This window comes from Copadichromis virginalis, linkage group LG23 (genome assembly GCF_057382275.1).
Source record: "Copadichromis virginalis isolate Kocher_CV1m ecotype Utaka linkage group LG23, C_Virginalis_male_GT1.1, whole genome shotgun sequence".
Classification (NCBI taxonomy): domain Eukaryota; kingdom Metazoa; phylum Chordata; class Actinopteri; order Cichliformes; family Cichlidae; genus Copadichromis; species Copadichromis virginalis.
In genome coordinates, this window is record NC_140639.1 from 32,755,665 (window position 1) to 32,768,066 (window position 12,402).

Here is a 12,402-nt window from a genome sequence, read left to right on the forward strand (position 1 = left end):
CTGCACCAGGATGCACATTGCCTTTCACCATATACTCTTGCCCCGGTTCCACCACCACAGTTCTAGCTATTCTCACTGCGTATGACTTTGTACTGGCTTCGGTTTGGTAGTGTCGTGGTCTGGGTGGTTTTCCACAGCATTGGCTCCTCCCCACTGGGTGGAGTCTTTGTTGTTCCTCACCTGATGGCAATCGTACCAGCAGTATTTATGACCGGCGCACTCAACTGGTCTTCGCCAGATTATCTGCCAACTTTAGTCAGTTCTCGGCCTCATGTCCGTTCCTTGGTGACTCATCGTGTGTATTAACCGTATCTCTGTTTTTCTCGTCAGCCTCTGAAACCCACCTACCAAGCTCTCCTGGACACCAGTTTGCTGCCGCCGGTAATCCCTCTCCGTTTTGGAACTGCCATTCTCTCCTGCCTGCCTCCCTGCATTGCATACAGCACCCACCTGGACCTCTCCTGCCTCCCCCCTCCACGCAACCCCCACCTGCAAGCTTGTAAGACAGCTCTGTGTACTATCCTTAGATTCACTCGCAACCCCCTGTAGGATTCCCCTGACTGCTCTCTCCTCTGTTTCAGTGCCCTGGCCCGCCACAGTTTCCCCTGCCCAGTACCTGCACCCAGTTATCCCTGCCATCTAGTTATCATCACAGTATTTTCTCTCGCTTCAGACATCTAGTTTATGTTCATTGATTCTAGTCTGCACTTTCTGTTAGCCTCTGAGCATTGTAAAATAAAATCTCTTTTCGTTACACCTCACCCCTGGCCTCCGGTTTTGAATCTGCACTTGAGTCCATCCCATTTCCACGGGCCACTGCGCCATGACAGTATAATCTGGCCAGTATATGGACTCAGCGGATCAAATCCGGACTGCCGTCTCGAAACAGGGTGCCATTCTTGGTACTCACGAGGAAGCGCTCCAGTTTCTCCTGGCGAAGGTTAACTCACTCACTGACGAGCAGGAGAAGATGCAGTCCGCGGTTCAGACCCTTCAGTCAGCCACTGCCCCTGAACCCGAACCCGTTCCCGGTACGTCGGCACCGGTACCCGCGCCGCCGCCTCAGCCCGCTGCGGATTCTGAGCCTCTGCAGACGCCGATGTTCCGCGATGCCGCCTCCCCGGAGCCGGAACCCTTTTCTGGCGGCCGGGGGGGATGTAGCGGTTTCCTCCTTCAGTGCGAGCTACCATTCGGTCGCTCACCCCGCTCGTTTGTTTCTGATACCGTGCGGATTTCTTATTTAGTCGGGAAACTGCGCGATCGCGCCCTTACATGGGCGGAGGCTTATCTAGCTAGACATCCGTTACCGACTTGTCATTACAATGACTTTCTGAGTGAGTTTAAGAAAACTTTCGCTCACCCGACCTCTGAATGCAGTTCGGCGCGGAGGCTGTTGCATCTTCGTCAGGGACAGCGGAGCATTGCGGACTTCCTAATCGATTTCCACATCGCCGCCGCCGAGGCGGGCTGGTCTGATCGGGCTCTGCATGGGGTGTATTTGCACTCTCTCAACGAAGAGATGAAGGACCACCTGGCCTCCCGGGATGAGCCCGCTAATTTTGAGGAGCTGGTTTCCCTCACACTTCGCATTGACAGCAGGTTGCGGGAGCGAGAGTGGGAGAGGGACTACAGGTCCTTGCGGCAGTCATCCCCGGTCGTTTCTCCCCCGCCACTGCTTCCGGTTCAGCCGTCCAATCCCATTGCTGGCACAGGGAGTGGTGAACCGGAACCGGAACCCATGCAGATCGGGCGTTACCAGTTGACGGTAGAGGAGAGAGAGAGGCGCCGCCATTCACACTCTTGCTTTTATTGTGGCTCCGGTGAGCATTTGATTTCTTCCTGCCCTAAGAAGGGAAAAGAGACCGCCCGCCGGTAGGTCCGGGGGTACGGGTGGGCGGTACCAGGGTTAACGCCAAGCCCCGATTTTTGCTTTCTGTGACACTCTTACTCGGTCAGGGAGCCCACGTCTCATCAGCGCTGGTTGATTCAGGGGCCGAGCGGAGTTTGATCGACAGGGGATTTGCTGAACAGCTTCAGATCCCTCTTTTTGAGTTAAATCCGTCTATCCCAGTTAGGGCATTAAACGATCAGGTCTTTTCTTACATCACTCATCGCACTGCACCGGTTGCCTTGATCACTTCCGGCAACCACAGAGAAACACTGATCTTTTACACCTCACAGTCCCCTGACACGCCCATAATTTTAGGTTTCCCATGGCTAAGGCATCATAATCCTCACCTGGATTGGGTGGGACAGAGGGTCGTGAGTTGGAGCCCATATTGTCTCGTCTCAGCTGCCCCACCAGGGGCCACCGAGCCCTCTAGCAAGGAGAACTGCACCCCTGACCTCTCTGCGGTTCCCCCCGAATATCATGACATATCAGAAGTTTTTAACAAAGATAAGGCACTGTCCCTACCACCCCATCGCCCTTACGATTGTGCCATTACCTTGTTTTCCGGCTCCACGTTACCTTCCAGCCGCCTCTACAACTTGTCACGCCCTGAACGGGCTGCCATGGAAAAATACATCAGAGACTCACTGGCGGCTGGACTCATCAGACCATCAACTTCCCCCGTGGGTGCTGGCTTCTTCTTCGTGGGTAAGAAAGATGGCACACTCCGTCCATGCATCGACTTTCGGCCCCTTAATGACATCACAGTTAAAAACAAATACCCGTTACCACTCATCAGCTCCGCTTTTGAGCCCCTCCATGGGGTCACCTAGTCAGAATCAGGGAGGGGGATGAGTGGAAAACTGCGTTTACAGTTTTTTACAGACGCTAGGACACATTTCTCAATACTTAGGTCACGTTTGCAAAACTCCTCACACAGTGAGCACAACAGAAGTCTATGTGGGCTAAACTGAGGACCAGTTATCATTGTTTTGGCACAAAATGCATTCAATGACTACATCTCTCAAATTTCATGAATTATCTTCTCACTCAGACACAACAACTGCCAAAAAGCTTTGTACGGACAGGACATTTTGCATGTGCTTACATACTGTTTTCAAAACTGTTAAACTTATGGCCAAAACAATAACACAATGCAAAACTGAATAAGACAGCAAAATCCAACAGCAATATTTTAGTGAAACATATTTTAAATCTAAAAATGCAGTTTAACCAGCCACAGCTTATTCTCATTGTAGATGAACATCTACACAGGTGTTACTCCTTCAATTTTTCAACTCCTTCAATTCTGGCATGCCAGAAGATTCTTTCCTAGGTGTATCGCCCTAGATGACATAAGATGTGATGTGGATGAGAACCTGTGGCCAAATGGAGAAGACCGAGTAGATTAGCATTACTATTGTATGTGTATCAGTGGATGGTGTGTATACAAATTCTTGTATTTTGGGATTACTTAGTGCAAAAAAATAAAAATACATAAACAAATATTAACGAATTCTGCATGATGTCTGATTCATTCCAGTAACATATATTGAAATTATAAACAGAGATGTGTCCTTGTTTTACACAAGAAAACACTGTGTAATGCTACATGTTGTTAGTGTTTTTTACACTCTAAGAAATGATACATTGATGTTGCTAGCATTATGTAAACGTTTTATGTTAAAATTAATGTCACAATTGATTTTTAACTCTAAACACAAGGATATTGTTTTGATTTTAATTAATAACACAATATTTCAATACAACAAAATGCAGTACATTAAATTCAACGTAAAAAGTTCATTTAAAATGAACAGCACATTAATTTGAAGAGGATTGTCCTAACAGGCTCTCCATACTTCTCAGTTTGCACATGTGCAGTGTGGAAGTTTGAACAACTGCCATTTTCAACCGAAACTTGCATCATGCTCAGAAGCCTGGATAAAATCCATTGCCATTTGAGGATTATTCGGTAAGTACAACCATTTAAGGATGACATATTTGGTTAATGTGTACTAAATGATAAACATCCGACATTTTCGGGAGTACTTCTGTATGTTTTATTTTAAAACAAATGATGTCTGGTAATTTTTTTTTTTTAGCATTCTAGCTTGTATGTTATTAGTGTAGGTGTTATTAGTCAGGCATTTAACAAATATTATTGGGCCCACTTCGGTGTAATTTCCCAAAATGTTTTACGATTCATGTTAAGCTGCAACTTGCCTACTAAGAACTGCAGCTTTAAAATTACTCCCAACATCTACCGCGCATGCTCCCTGGTGTCAGTAATGAGCACCAGGAGCGCCAGCGATCCGATCCGTTTGAAGAATGAAATATATGTATAGTGTATTTTAGAAACATGCATCAAATAAGTTGCTACATTGTTTGAAGGAATTCTACCCCGTGTTGATATCTGGTTTAGTGTTAATATCAGTGATTAAAGTGTAAGACATGCATTTATCTTGTGTCATTAAAATGCAGCATTATGTGTAATACAGCTATATGTAATGCATTTAACTCCTTGTATCAGTTCCATTGATTATCAAAGTGACAATTTGTGTGTTCCCCCTTCATTTTATGTTGGTCAGCTAGTTCTGTCTGTCAGTAGATGCAACAAAAGTGGCTCAGATGTGATTGTGGTTACTGTTATCTTTTATTGTAACTCTTGTTATCGTAATAAATACCAGAAAATATTGTGATAGGATTTTGAATCCATATTGCCGAGTTCTAATCTTCTATTTCATTTTAACATTTTTAGGGGTACAATTAATAATTATATTGTTGAACAGTCTAGAATTGATTAAAGCAAAAGTGAAAGCTTTCATGTATTGTCAAAAATGAAAAGCTTCTAGTTTTGTGTTCATATATTTGTTGATCTGACTCAGAAGAATCAGTGCCTAACCAATCATTAACCTCACTGAATGTCACTAATGTGAGTTGTCAAACATTGTTTAATTACTCATCGCTAATCACTCATCTGTTAATATTTTTGACTTTGGTTTGGGAAGAGGTGGAAAAGAACCAAAATCTTGTCTCACATTGAGTTCTTATCTCCACCAGAATATCAGCATTGATGTTCGACGGGAATGCGTCCTAAAAACTGTGTCTACTTAAATAAAAAGCCAAATGACCTGTTCAAGGAATTCTTGGTAAGTTAGAAAAGGGGAAAGATCAGTTTGTTTGTTTGTTTGTTTGGTTTTTTTTAATTTGGGATAGTAAATTGAAGGTGGGCTCATTTGTTCATATGTATCTATATGCAAGTAACTTTTTCCCCCCTTTGTTTTCATTTTAAGGATATGGATCTTAGTGCAAGAAGAGAAACGGAGCAGCTGACTTTAGGAGTCTGTGTTGTCAAACATGAAGGAGCAGACTCTGCAGATACACCTGAGGACATTGGTGTCATCATAGAAGGATACACTGTGCTGAAAGCTCTTAGTGATGTGGCAAAGGGGTGTGCCCTCCTGCTTGGACTAATCTACAGTCTAAATCTGAGGTACCCAAAGCACCTGAAATACATATTTGAATTTCTTCAGAAGGTGCTGATGGAGTTGGATGGGAACAACCTATCCATGAATGTGCAAGTTCTGAAAAACAAACTGCTTGAGTGAAACAGCCTGCACTGAACTATAGAGGACACTGAACTGGTTACAAGATTCTCAAACCCATCTCCTTGCACTTTATAAACTGTTCAGTTTGAATTCCGCAAGAACTTCTGCAAGGCCTCATACTTTTTGGCATGCTTTGTTCATGTTGAACTTTTACCACCATCCAGCTACATTGAACAAGACTGCTCCTAAGTTTGGACTTCATTTTAAGTTTTGGGGAAAAAAAAGGTTTTTTAAATATGGACAAAAATGCCACTAAAGTCATTTCTACTTGTTGTTTATAGGACTGTATTGTGAGTTTTCCATTGTACCCGAAGCAAGTTTAAATTAAGTCATGTTAATGTTAAAAATGTTGGAATCACAACACTTTCCAGTTTTAATAACTTGATTTTAACATTCTGCATTATGTCTTCCTGTACTTAATATGCACTTGCATATATGTGAAGATATTTTTGTTTAGGAAAAAGGCATTGATCTAGAATTTTGAACAGCTCAAAGTTTGCTTCAGCACATTTTACACCAAGTGTTATTAAAGTTGGGTTAACTGAATAAAATTGTGTTTGATTTATTCAATTTACTTTAAATAGAGTAAGTAATTTAATCCTATAGTTTCAGTAGAGCTCGTTTAGGGTTAGTCAATTTATCAGATGTACTTAAAATTTGTTGTTCAAATTAAATGTGTCATACATTTTAGATTTCACTAACCCAGTTGTGTGGAACCGGTTGACATAACTGGGTGGAGTAAATGCAACATCTTATTTTATAGAGTAAGTAGGGCTTGTTTTGGTTGAGTAGATTTTATTTAGTGTTGTCAATTTAAGTCAATATGTTAGTTAGATCAACATTATGATATTTAGTTACAGTTTTTTTCAGTCGCTAACAAGCGTTTGTCCAAACAGTTGTCACATTTGCAAAACTCTAAACACAATTAGCACAGCATCGGTCTGTTGTGGCCATACCATTCACACATTTCATGTCGTGTTCACCCAATATGCAGTCAGTGAACACATTTCCACAATGCTTACATTTTCTTAACAGACAAGCTATACCTCCCAACAAAATTATGGACTGTTTTTGTAGTATCTACGAATGTTAACACACAACATCCCACAATAGCAAAAACAATATTCCAAACCTTAGATACAGTATAAAAGCCTCTGCTTCTGCAATGATATCAGTACAAAAACAATATCAATATCAAAAATATATCTCAGCTGATAATAAACAAACAACTGAATAATTGAGACACAGCTTATTTATGTTGGGTAAATTGGGCCAACCACAGCTTCTTCCATTCTGGCTTAGACTCAGTGGGGTTTATAAGGCAAGACCTTGAGGAGTGATGTTTTTGGAAACAAAAAAAAGACAACACTGTAATGTCTGGTCGAGGAAGAGTAAGAGCAAGGGGCCCAGGGAGAAGAGCAGGCCCAAGGAGAGGGCAAGGTAGAGGTGTAAGAATGCGTGATGGTGGCATTCCAAGGGCTGCAAGAACAGTAGTCAGTGATGAAATTCGTGCCACTATCATTGACCATGTAATCAACCATGGTCTTTCACTAAGAGAGGCTGGTGAAAGAGTGCAGCCCAATTTGAGGCGGTCAACGGTTGCCTCCATTATACGCATCTTTCAACAAACCAACAGGTAAGTATTGCATTTTACATGGATTGTTTCTATTCTCACTTGACATGTCAATATGGTCATACAGTAATGCATATGTTGAATTTTTTGTCTTTCTAAAGAATGCAACGTCTTCCACCCTCTGGGGGAAGAGGAAAGCTCCTCAGTAATGATCAGGAGCTTGCCATTGTAGAAATGGTTACTGCAAATAATGCAATAAAACTGCGTGAAATTCAAACTAGAATTGTGGCGGACCATGAGATATTTGACAATATCGATAGAATCAGCCTCACAACCATTACGCGGACATTGTCCAAACACAGAGTGCGGATGAAGCAGCTCTACACTGTTCCCTTTGAGAGGAACAGTGAGAGGGTCAAGGAGCTACGACGACAATATGTCCAGGTATAGTGTATATTCAATCCAATGTCCAGTTCTATAAGCTTTGCACTTTGCAAGTAGGTAACCTACACAATACTAGGTTACAGTACAGTATGGTATACAGTAATAACATGACTTACATAAACTTTGTTTCAGAGAGTTATGGAATTGGAGGCCAACCAGGCCCCTCATGAATTCATATACATCGATGAGGCAGGATTCAATCTGGCCAAAAGGCGTCGACGTGGACGAAATGTAATTGGAAAAAGGGCCACAGTTGATGTGCCAGGACAGAGAGGGGCAAACATTACCATGTGTGCAGCAATTGCAAATGCAGGATTACTCCTTCACAGATGTCAGGTTGGACCCTATAATACAGAGCGCTTGCTTGCCTTTCTCAGTGATCTCCACCAGCGCCTGGTTCCAGAGCAGGGTCAGGAGGGGCATGAGGACCTTTGTAATTACCTGGGACAATGTGGCTTTCCATTACTTGCAAGCAATAACAACATGGTTTGAAGTCCACCCAAGACTGGTAAGTCTCTTCCTTCCACCCTATTCACCTTTCCTCAACCCCATAGAGGAGTTCTTTTCTGCATGGAGGTGGAAGGTTTATGACCATCAGCCACATGACCAGATGTCCCTCCTTGAAGCCATGGATGCCGGCTCCAGGGACATCACAGTTGACGATTGCCAAGGGTGGATCCGACATACCAGGCGGTTTTATCCCAGGTGTATCGACTTGGATAACATCAGATGTGATGTTGATGAAAACATGTGGCCTAACCCTGAAGATCACAGAGATTAGATGCAAATTTTTTGCCTTTTTTTACCCCCCCCCCCCCCCCCCTTTTTTTTATCTTGGCTTTTTGCTGTTGTTTTTTTGTTCAGAATGCTCTTGTGTGTTTCATGGATATTTTGTTCACTGTAAGCAATACTGTAAAACTTTCTCTGTCCTATCATACTGTGTTTCTACTGTACCTCCTGTAGTAAACAGTAAAGAAACAAAAACTTGTTTGCTTTTTACTGGAATGCTTTTGAATGTGAACATTACTGTACATGTGGACATACAGTTACCAACCAAGACATTTCTGGTGTCAAAATGGTGGATTGCATGTTTCGCATGCAAATACCTGTAAAACTGAAACATAAAAGTCTATGCAGTTTTTGTAATGTCAATAATAGCCAGTATTTTGAAACCTGGTGTACTTTGATTGACTGCATGTACCTTGTGGAGTGAAAACAAGTGTTATTCTTTGACAGACTAATTTCATTTTGAGTCAGATTTATAGTGTTTTTGTACAGTTAGTGTGTGCAGAGAAAGATGTGTTCTATTTTGAAATGAAGAGTTAGTATATATTTAACAAAATGTATTTTTGAGAAGGAAATTATCCATTTGGCCAATTGTGTTTTTGTAGGTGTGAGTCTGTGTTAAGAGTTTAGAAAAAGTATCTGAAGTATGGGTAGGCGCTTGTTAGCGATTGAAAAAAACTGTAATACAACACCATTCTTGTGATTTGCATTTAATTAGCCAAAGCTTGACAGATGTACTTAAAATTTGTTGTTCAAATTAAGTGTATCATACATTTTATATTTCACTAACCCAGTTATGTGGAACCGGTTGACATAACTGGGTGGAGTAAATGCAACATTTTATTTCTTAGAGTGTAGGTCATTGTTTTGTGGGTGACAAAGTGTGTTTGTCGGCTGTCAACCTTTGCTAGTGTTCTGGAAGAATGAGTTTATTTGAGACCTGAATGAAGTGTTTTGGTAGTTGTAGTGCATTTTGAATGTGAAATGAACGGCTTTGCCAAGCTGACGGTCAGTTAGGAGGATTGTGTGAAGTGTTTTGCAAAAGTGACCTAAGTATTGGGAAATGTGTCCTAGCGTCTGTAAAAAACTGTAACACACACTTAGGACATTTCGAGTATTTAGTCATGCCATTTGGCCTCACTAATGCACCTGCAGTTTTTCAAACCCTAGTGAATGATGTCCTTAGGGATTTTCTGGATCGTTTTGTCTTCGTTTACCTCGATTACATCCTGATTTTTTCCAAGGACCTCAAGGAACACAGAGTCCATGTCCGGGCCGTACTCCAGCGGTTGTTGGAGAACAAATTATTTGTCAAAGCCGAGAAATGTGAATTCCACTCACCATCTGTGTCATTTCTGGGTTACATTCTTGCAGGGGGGCAGGTGAAGACTGATCCGGCTAAAGTGAAGGCAGTAGCGTAGTGGCCACTACCAACCTCACGAAAACACGTACAAGGGTTTTTGGGCTTCGCGAACTTCTACCGCCGCTTCATCAGGAATTATAGCCAAGTAGCCGCTCCCCTAACTCGTCTAACTTCCTCTAAGCTTCCTTACCATTGGAGTCCGGAGGCCGACGCCGCCTTCTCCCGGTTGAAAGAACTGTTTACCTCTGCGCCGGTCTTAATCCATCCTGATCATAGTAAACCTTTCGTCGTGGAAGTAGACGCGTCAGGCGTTGGGGTGGGGGCGGTGTTGTCCCAGCGTTCAGGTTCATCTGCTAAGCTTCAGCCCTGCGCCTTTTTCTCCCGCCGCCTCTCACCCGCGGAGAGGAATTATGACGTTGGAGACAGGGAGTTGCTTGCTGTAAAGCTGGCGCTGGAGGAATGGCGGCATTTACTTGAGGGAGCAGAGCATCCATTCACTATTTGGACTGATCATAAAAACTTAACCTATTTACGCACGCCAAAAGGCTCAACTCGCGCCAAGCTCGATGGTCCCTATTCTTTACTCGATTTAACTTTTCCATCTCTTACCAACCAGGCACCCGCAACACTAAGCCGGATGCTCTGTCCCACCAGTTCGACCCTGTGTGTGACCCGTCTGATGCACCCACCATCTTGCCGGCAGGAGTCAGGATCGGTTCTGTCGCCTGGGACATGGAGGAGGACATCCGCCGTGCGCTGGAGACTGAGCCAGACCCCGGCACGGGCCATCCGAACCGACGCTATGTCCCCACCGTGGCTTGCCCTAAGGTGATCGATTGGGTCCACAAGGGCAAATTTGCTTACCATCCGGGTGGGGGGAGAACAGGCTCACTTCTTAAAAGGTATTTCTGGTGGGAGACTATTGATAAACACGTCAAAGAATATGTAGCTGCCTGTCCTGTCTGCGCACGTAACAAATCGAGCTCACTACGCCCAGCCGGACTTTTACGACCCCTCACTATACCTCATCGCCCCTGGTCTCACATTGCGTTGGATTTTGTTACTGGCCTCCCCATCTCCTCAGGTAAAACCACAATTCTCACAGTAGTAGATAGATTCTCCAAAGCTGCACACTTCATTGCCCTAAACAAACTCCCCACCGCATCGGAGACAGCCAAGATTATGACTGAGCAGGTCTTCAGACTCCACGGCATACCTTTGGAGATCGTGTCAGATAGGCATGAGGGCCCTCAGTTCATTTCGCGAGTGTGGAGGTCGTTCTGCACCGCTCTCGGAGCAAAACCCTGCTTGAGCTCAGGATTTCATCCACAGACGAATGGGCAGGCCGAACGGCTCAACCAGGAACTGGAGGCCACCCTCCGTTGTGTCGCTGCCTCCAACCCCGCCTCATGGTCCTCATTGCTGCCGTGGGCGGAATACGCTCACAATTCGCTTACGTCTTCTGCTACTGGCCTCTCGCCTTTCGAGGCCTCCATAGGTTACCAGTCGCCCCTCTTCCCCGACCAGGAGGCTGACCTCGAGGTTCCCTCGGTCCAACACCATCTCAGGCGTTGTCAGCGGGCGTGGAGGTTGACCCGTCGGTCATTGTGCCGGTCCATTGCTCGCCAGTGCCTGTACGCGGACCGTCGCCGCAGGGCAGCCCCTGCCTACTCCCCTGGGCAGAAGGTGTGGTTGTCTGCTAAGGACGTTCCCCTCAAGGTGGCATCTCGTAAGCTGGCCCCGCGTTTCATTGGACCCTTCGAGGTGGAGCGGGTCCTCAGCCCTTCTGCGCTGAGGTTGAAGCTGCCTTCCTCGCTGCGCATTCACCCGACCTTCCACGTCTGCCAGGTCAAGCCGGTGGTCGTGAGTCCGTTGTGCCCTCCTTCCGCTCCCCCTCCTCCCGCCCGGCTCGTTGATGGGCATCCTGCCTTCGCGGTCCGGCGCATTCTGGACGTCCGTCGGCGGGGACGGGTCCGGCGGTTCTTGGTGGACTGGGAGGGTTATGTGCCTGAGGAGCGGTCCTGGGTGTCTCGTTCCTTGGTTTTGGATCCTGCTTTGCTTTCTGCTTTTTACAGGGCTCGGCGCGGGCCGTGGGTGGCTCGGTCGCCAGGGATCGACCCTTGCTGGGGGGGTAGTGTCGTGGTCTGGGTGGTTTTCCACAGCATCGGCTCCTCCCCACTGGGTGGAGTCTTTGTTGTTCCTCACCTTATGGCAATCGTACCAGCAGTATTTATGACCGGCGCACTCAACTGGTCTTCGCCAGATTATCTGCCAACTTCAGTCAGTTCTCGGCCTCATGTCCGTTCCTTGGTGACTCATCGTGTGTATTAACCGTATCTCTGTTTTTCTCGTCAGCCTCTGAAACCCACCTACCAAGCTCTCCTGGACACCAGTTTGCTGCCGCCGATAATCCCTCTCCGTTTTGGAACTGCCATTCTCTCCTGCCTGCCTCCCTGCATTGCATACAGCACCCACCTGGACCTCTCCTGCCTCCCCCCTCCACGCAACCCCCACCTGCAAGCTTGTAAGACAGCTCAGTGTACTATCCTTAGATTCACTCGCAACCCTCTGTAGGATTCCCCTGACTGCTCTCTCCTCTGTTTCAGTGCCCTGGCCCGCCACAGTTTCCCCTGCCCAGTACCTGCACCCAGTTATCCCTGCCATCTAGTTATCATCACAGTATTTTCTCTCGCTTCAGACATCTAGTTTATGTTCATTGATTCTAGTCTGCACT

At 45.3% G+C, this 12,402-nt stretch overlaps 2 long non-coding RNA genes across 2 annotated transcripts; both read left to right on the plus strand.

Annotated features, from left to right (window-relative positions):
• The first annotated feature begins 373 nt into the window (after positions 1-373).
• Positions 374-761, plus strand: LOC146681409 (uncharacterized). The gene is made up of 2 exons (XR_014917820.1): positions 374-499; positions 582-761. It is a non-coding gene; the product is annotated as an uncharacterized LOC146681409 (long non-coding RNA).
• A 3,030-nt stretch (positions 762-3,791) lies between these two features.
• Positions 3,792-6,314, plus strand: LOC146681410 (uncharacterized). Its single transcript, XR_014918025.1, has 3 exons — positions 3,792-3,866; positions 4,955-5,043; positions 5,188-6,314. It is a non-coding gene; the product is annotated as an uncharacterized LOC146681410 (long non-coding RNA).
• The last annotated feature ends 6,088 nt before the right edge of the window (positions 6,315-12,402 follow it).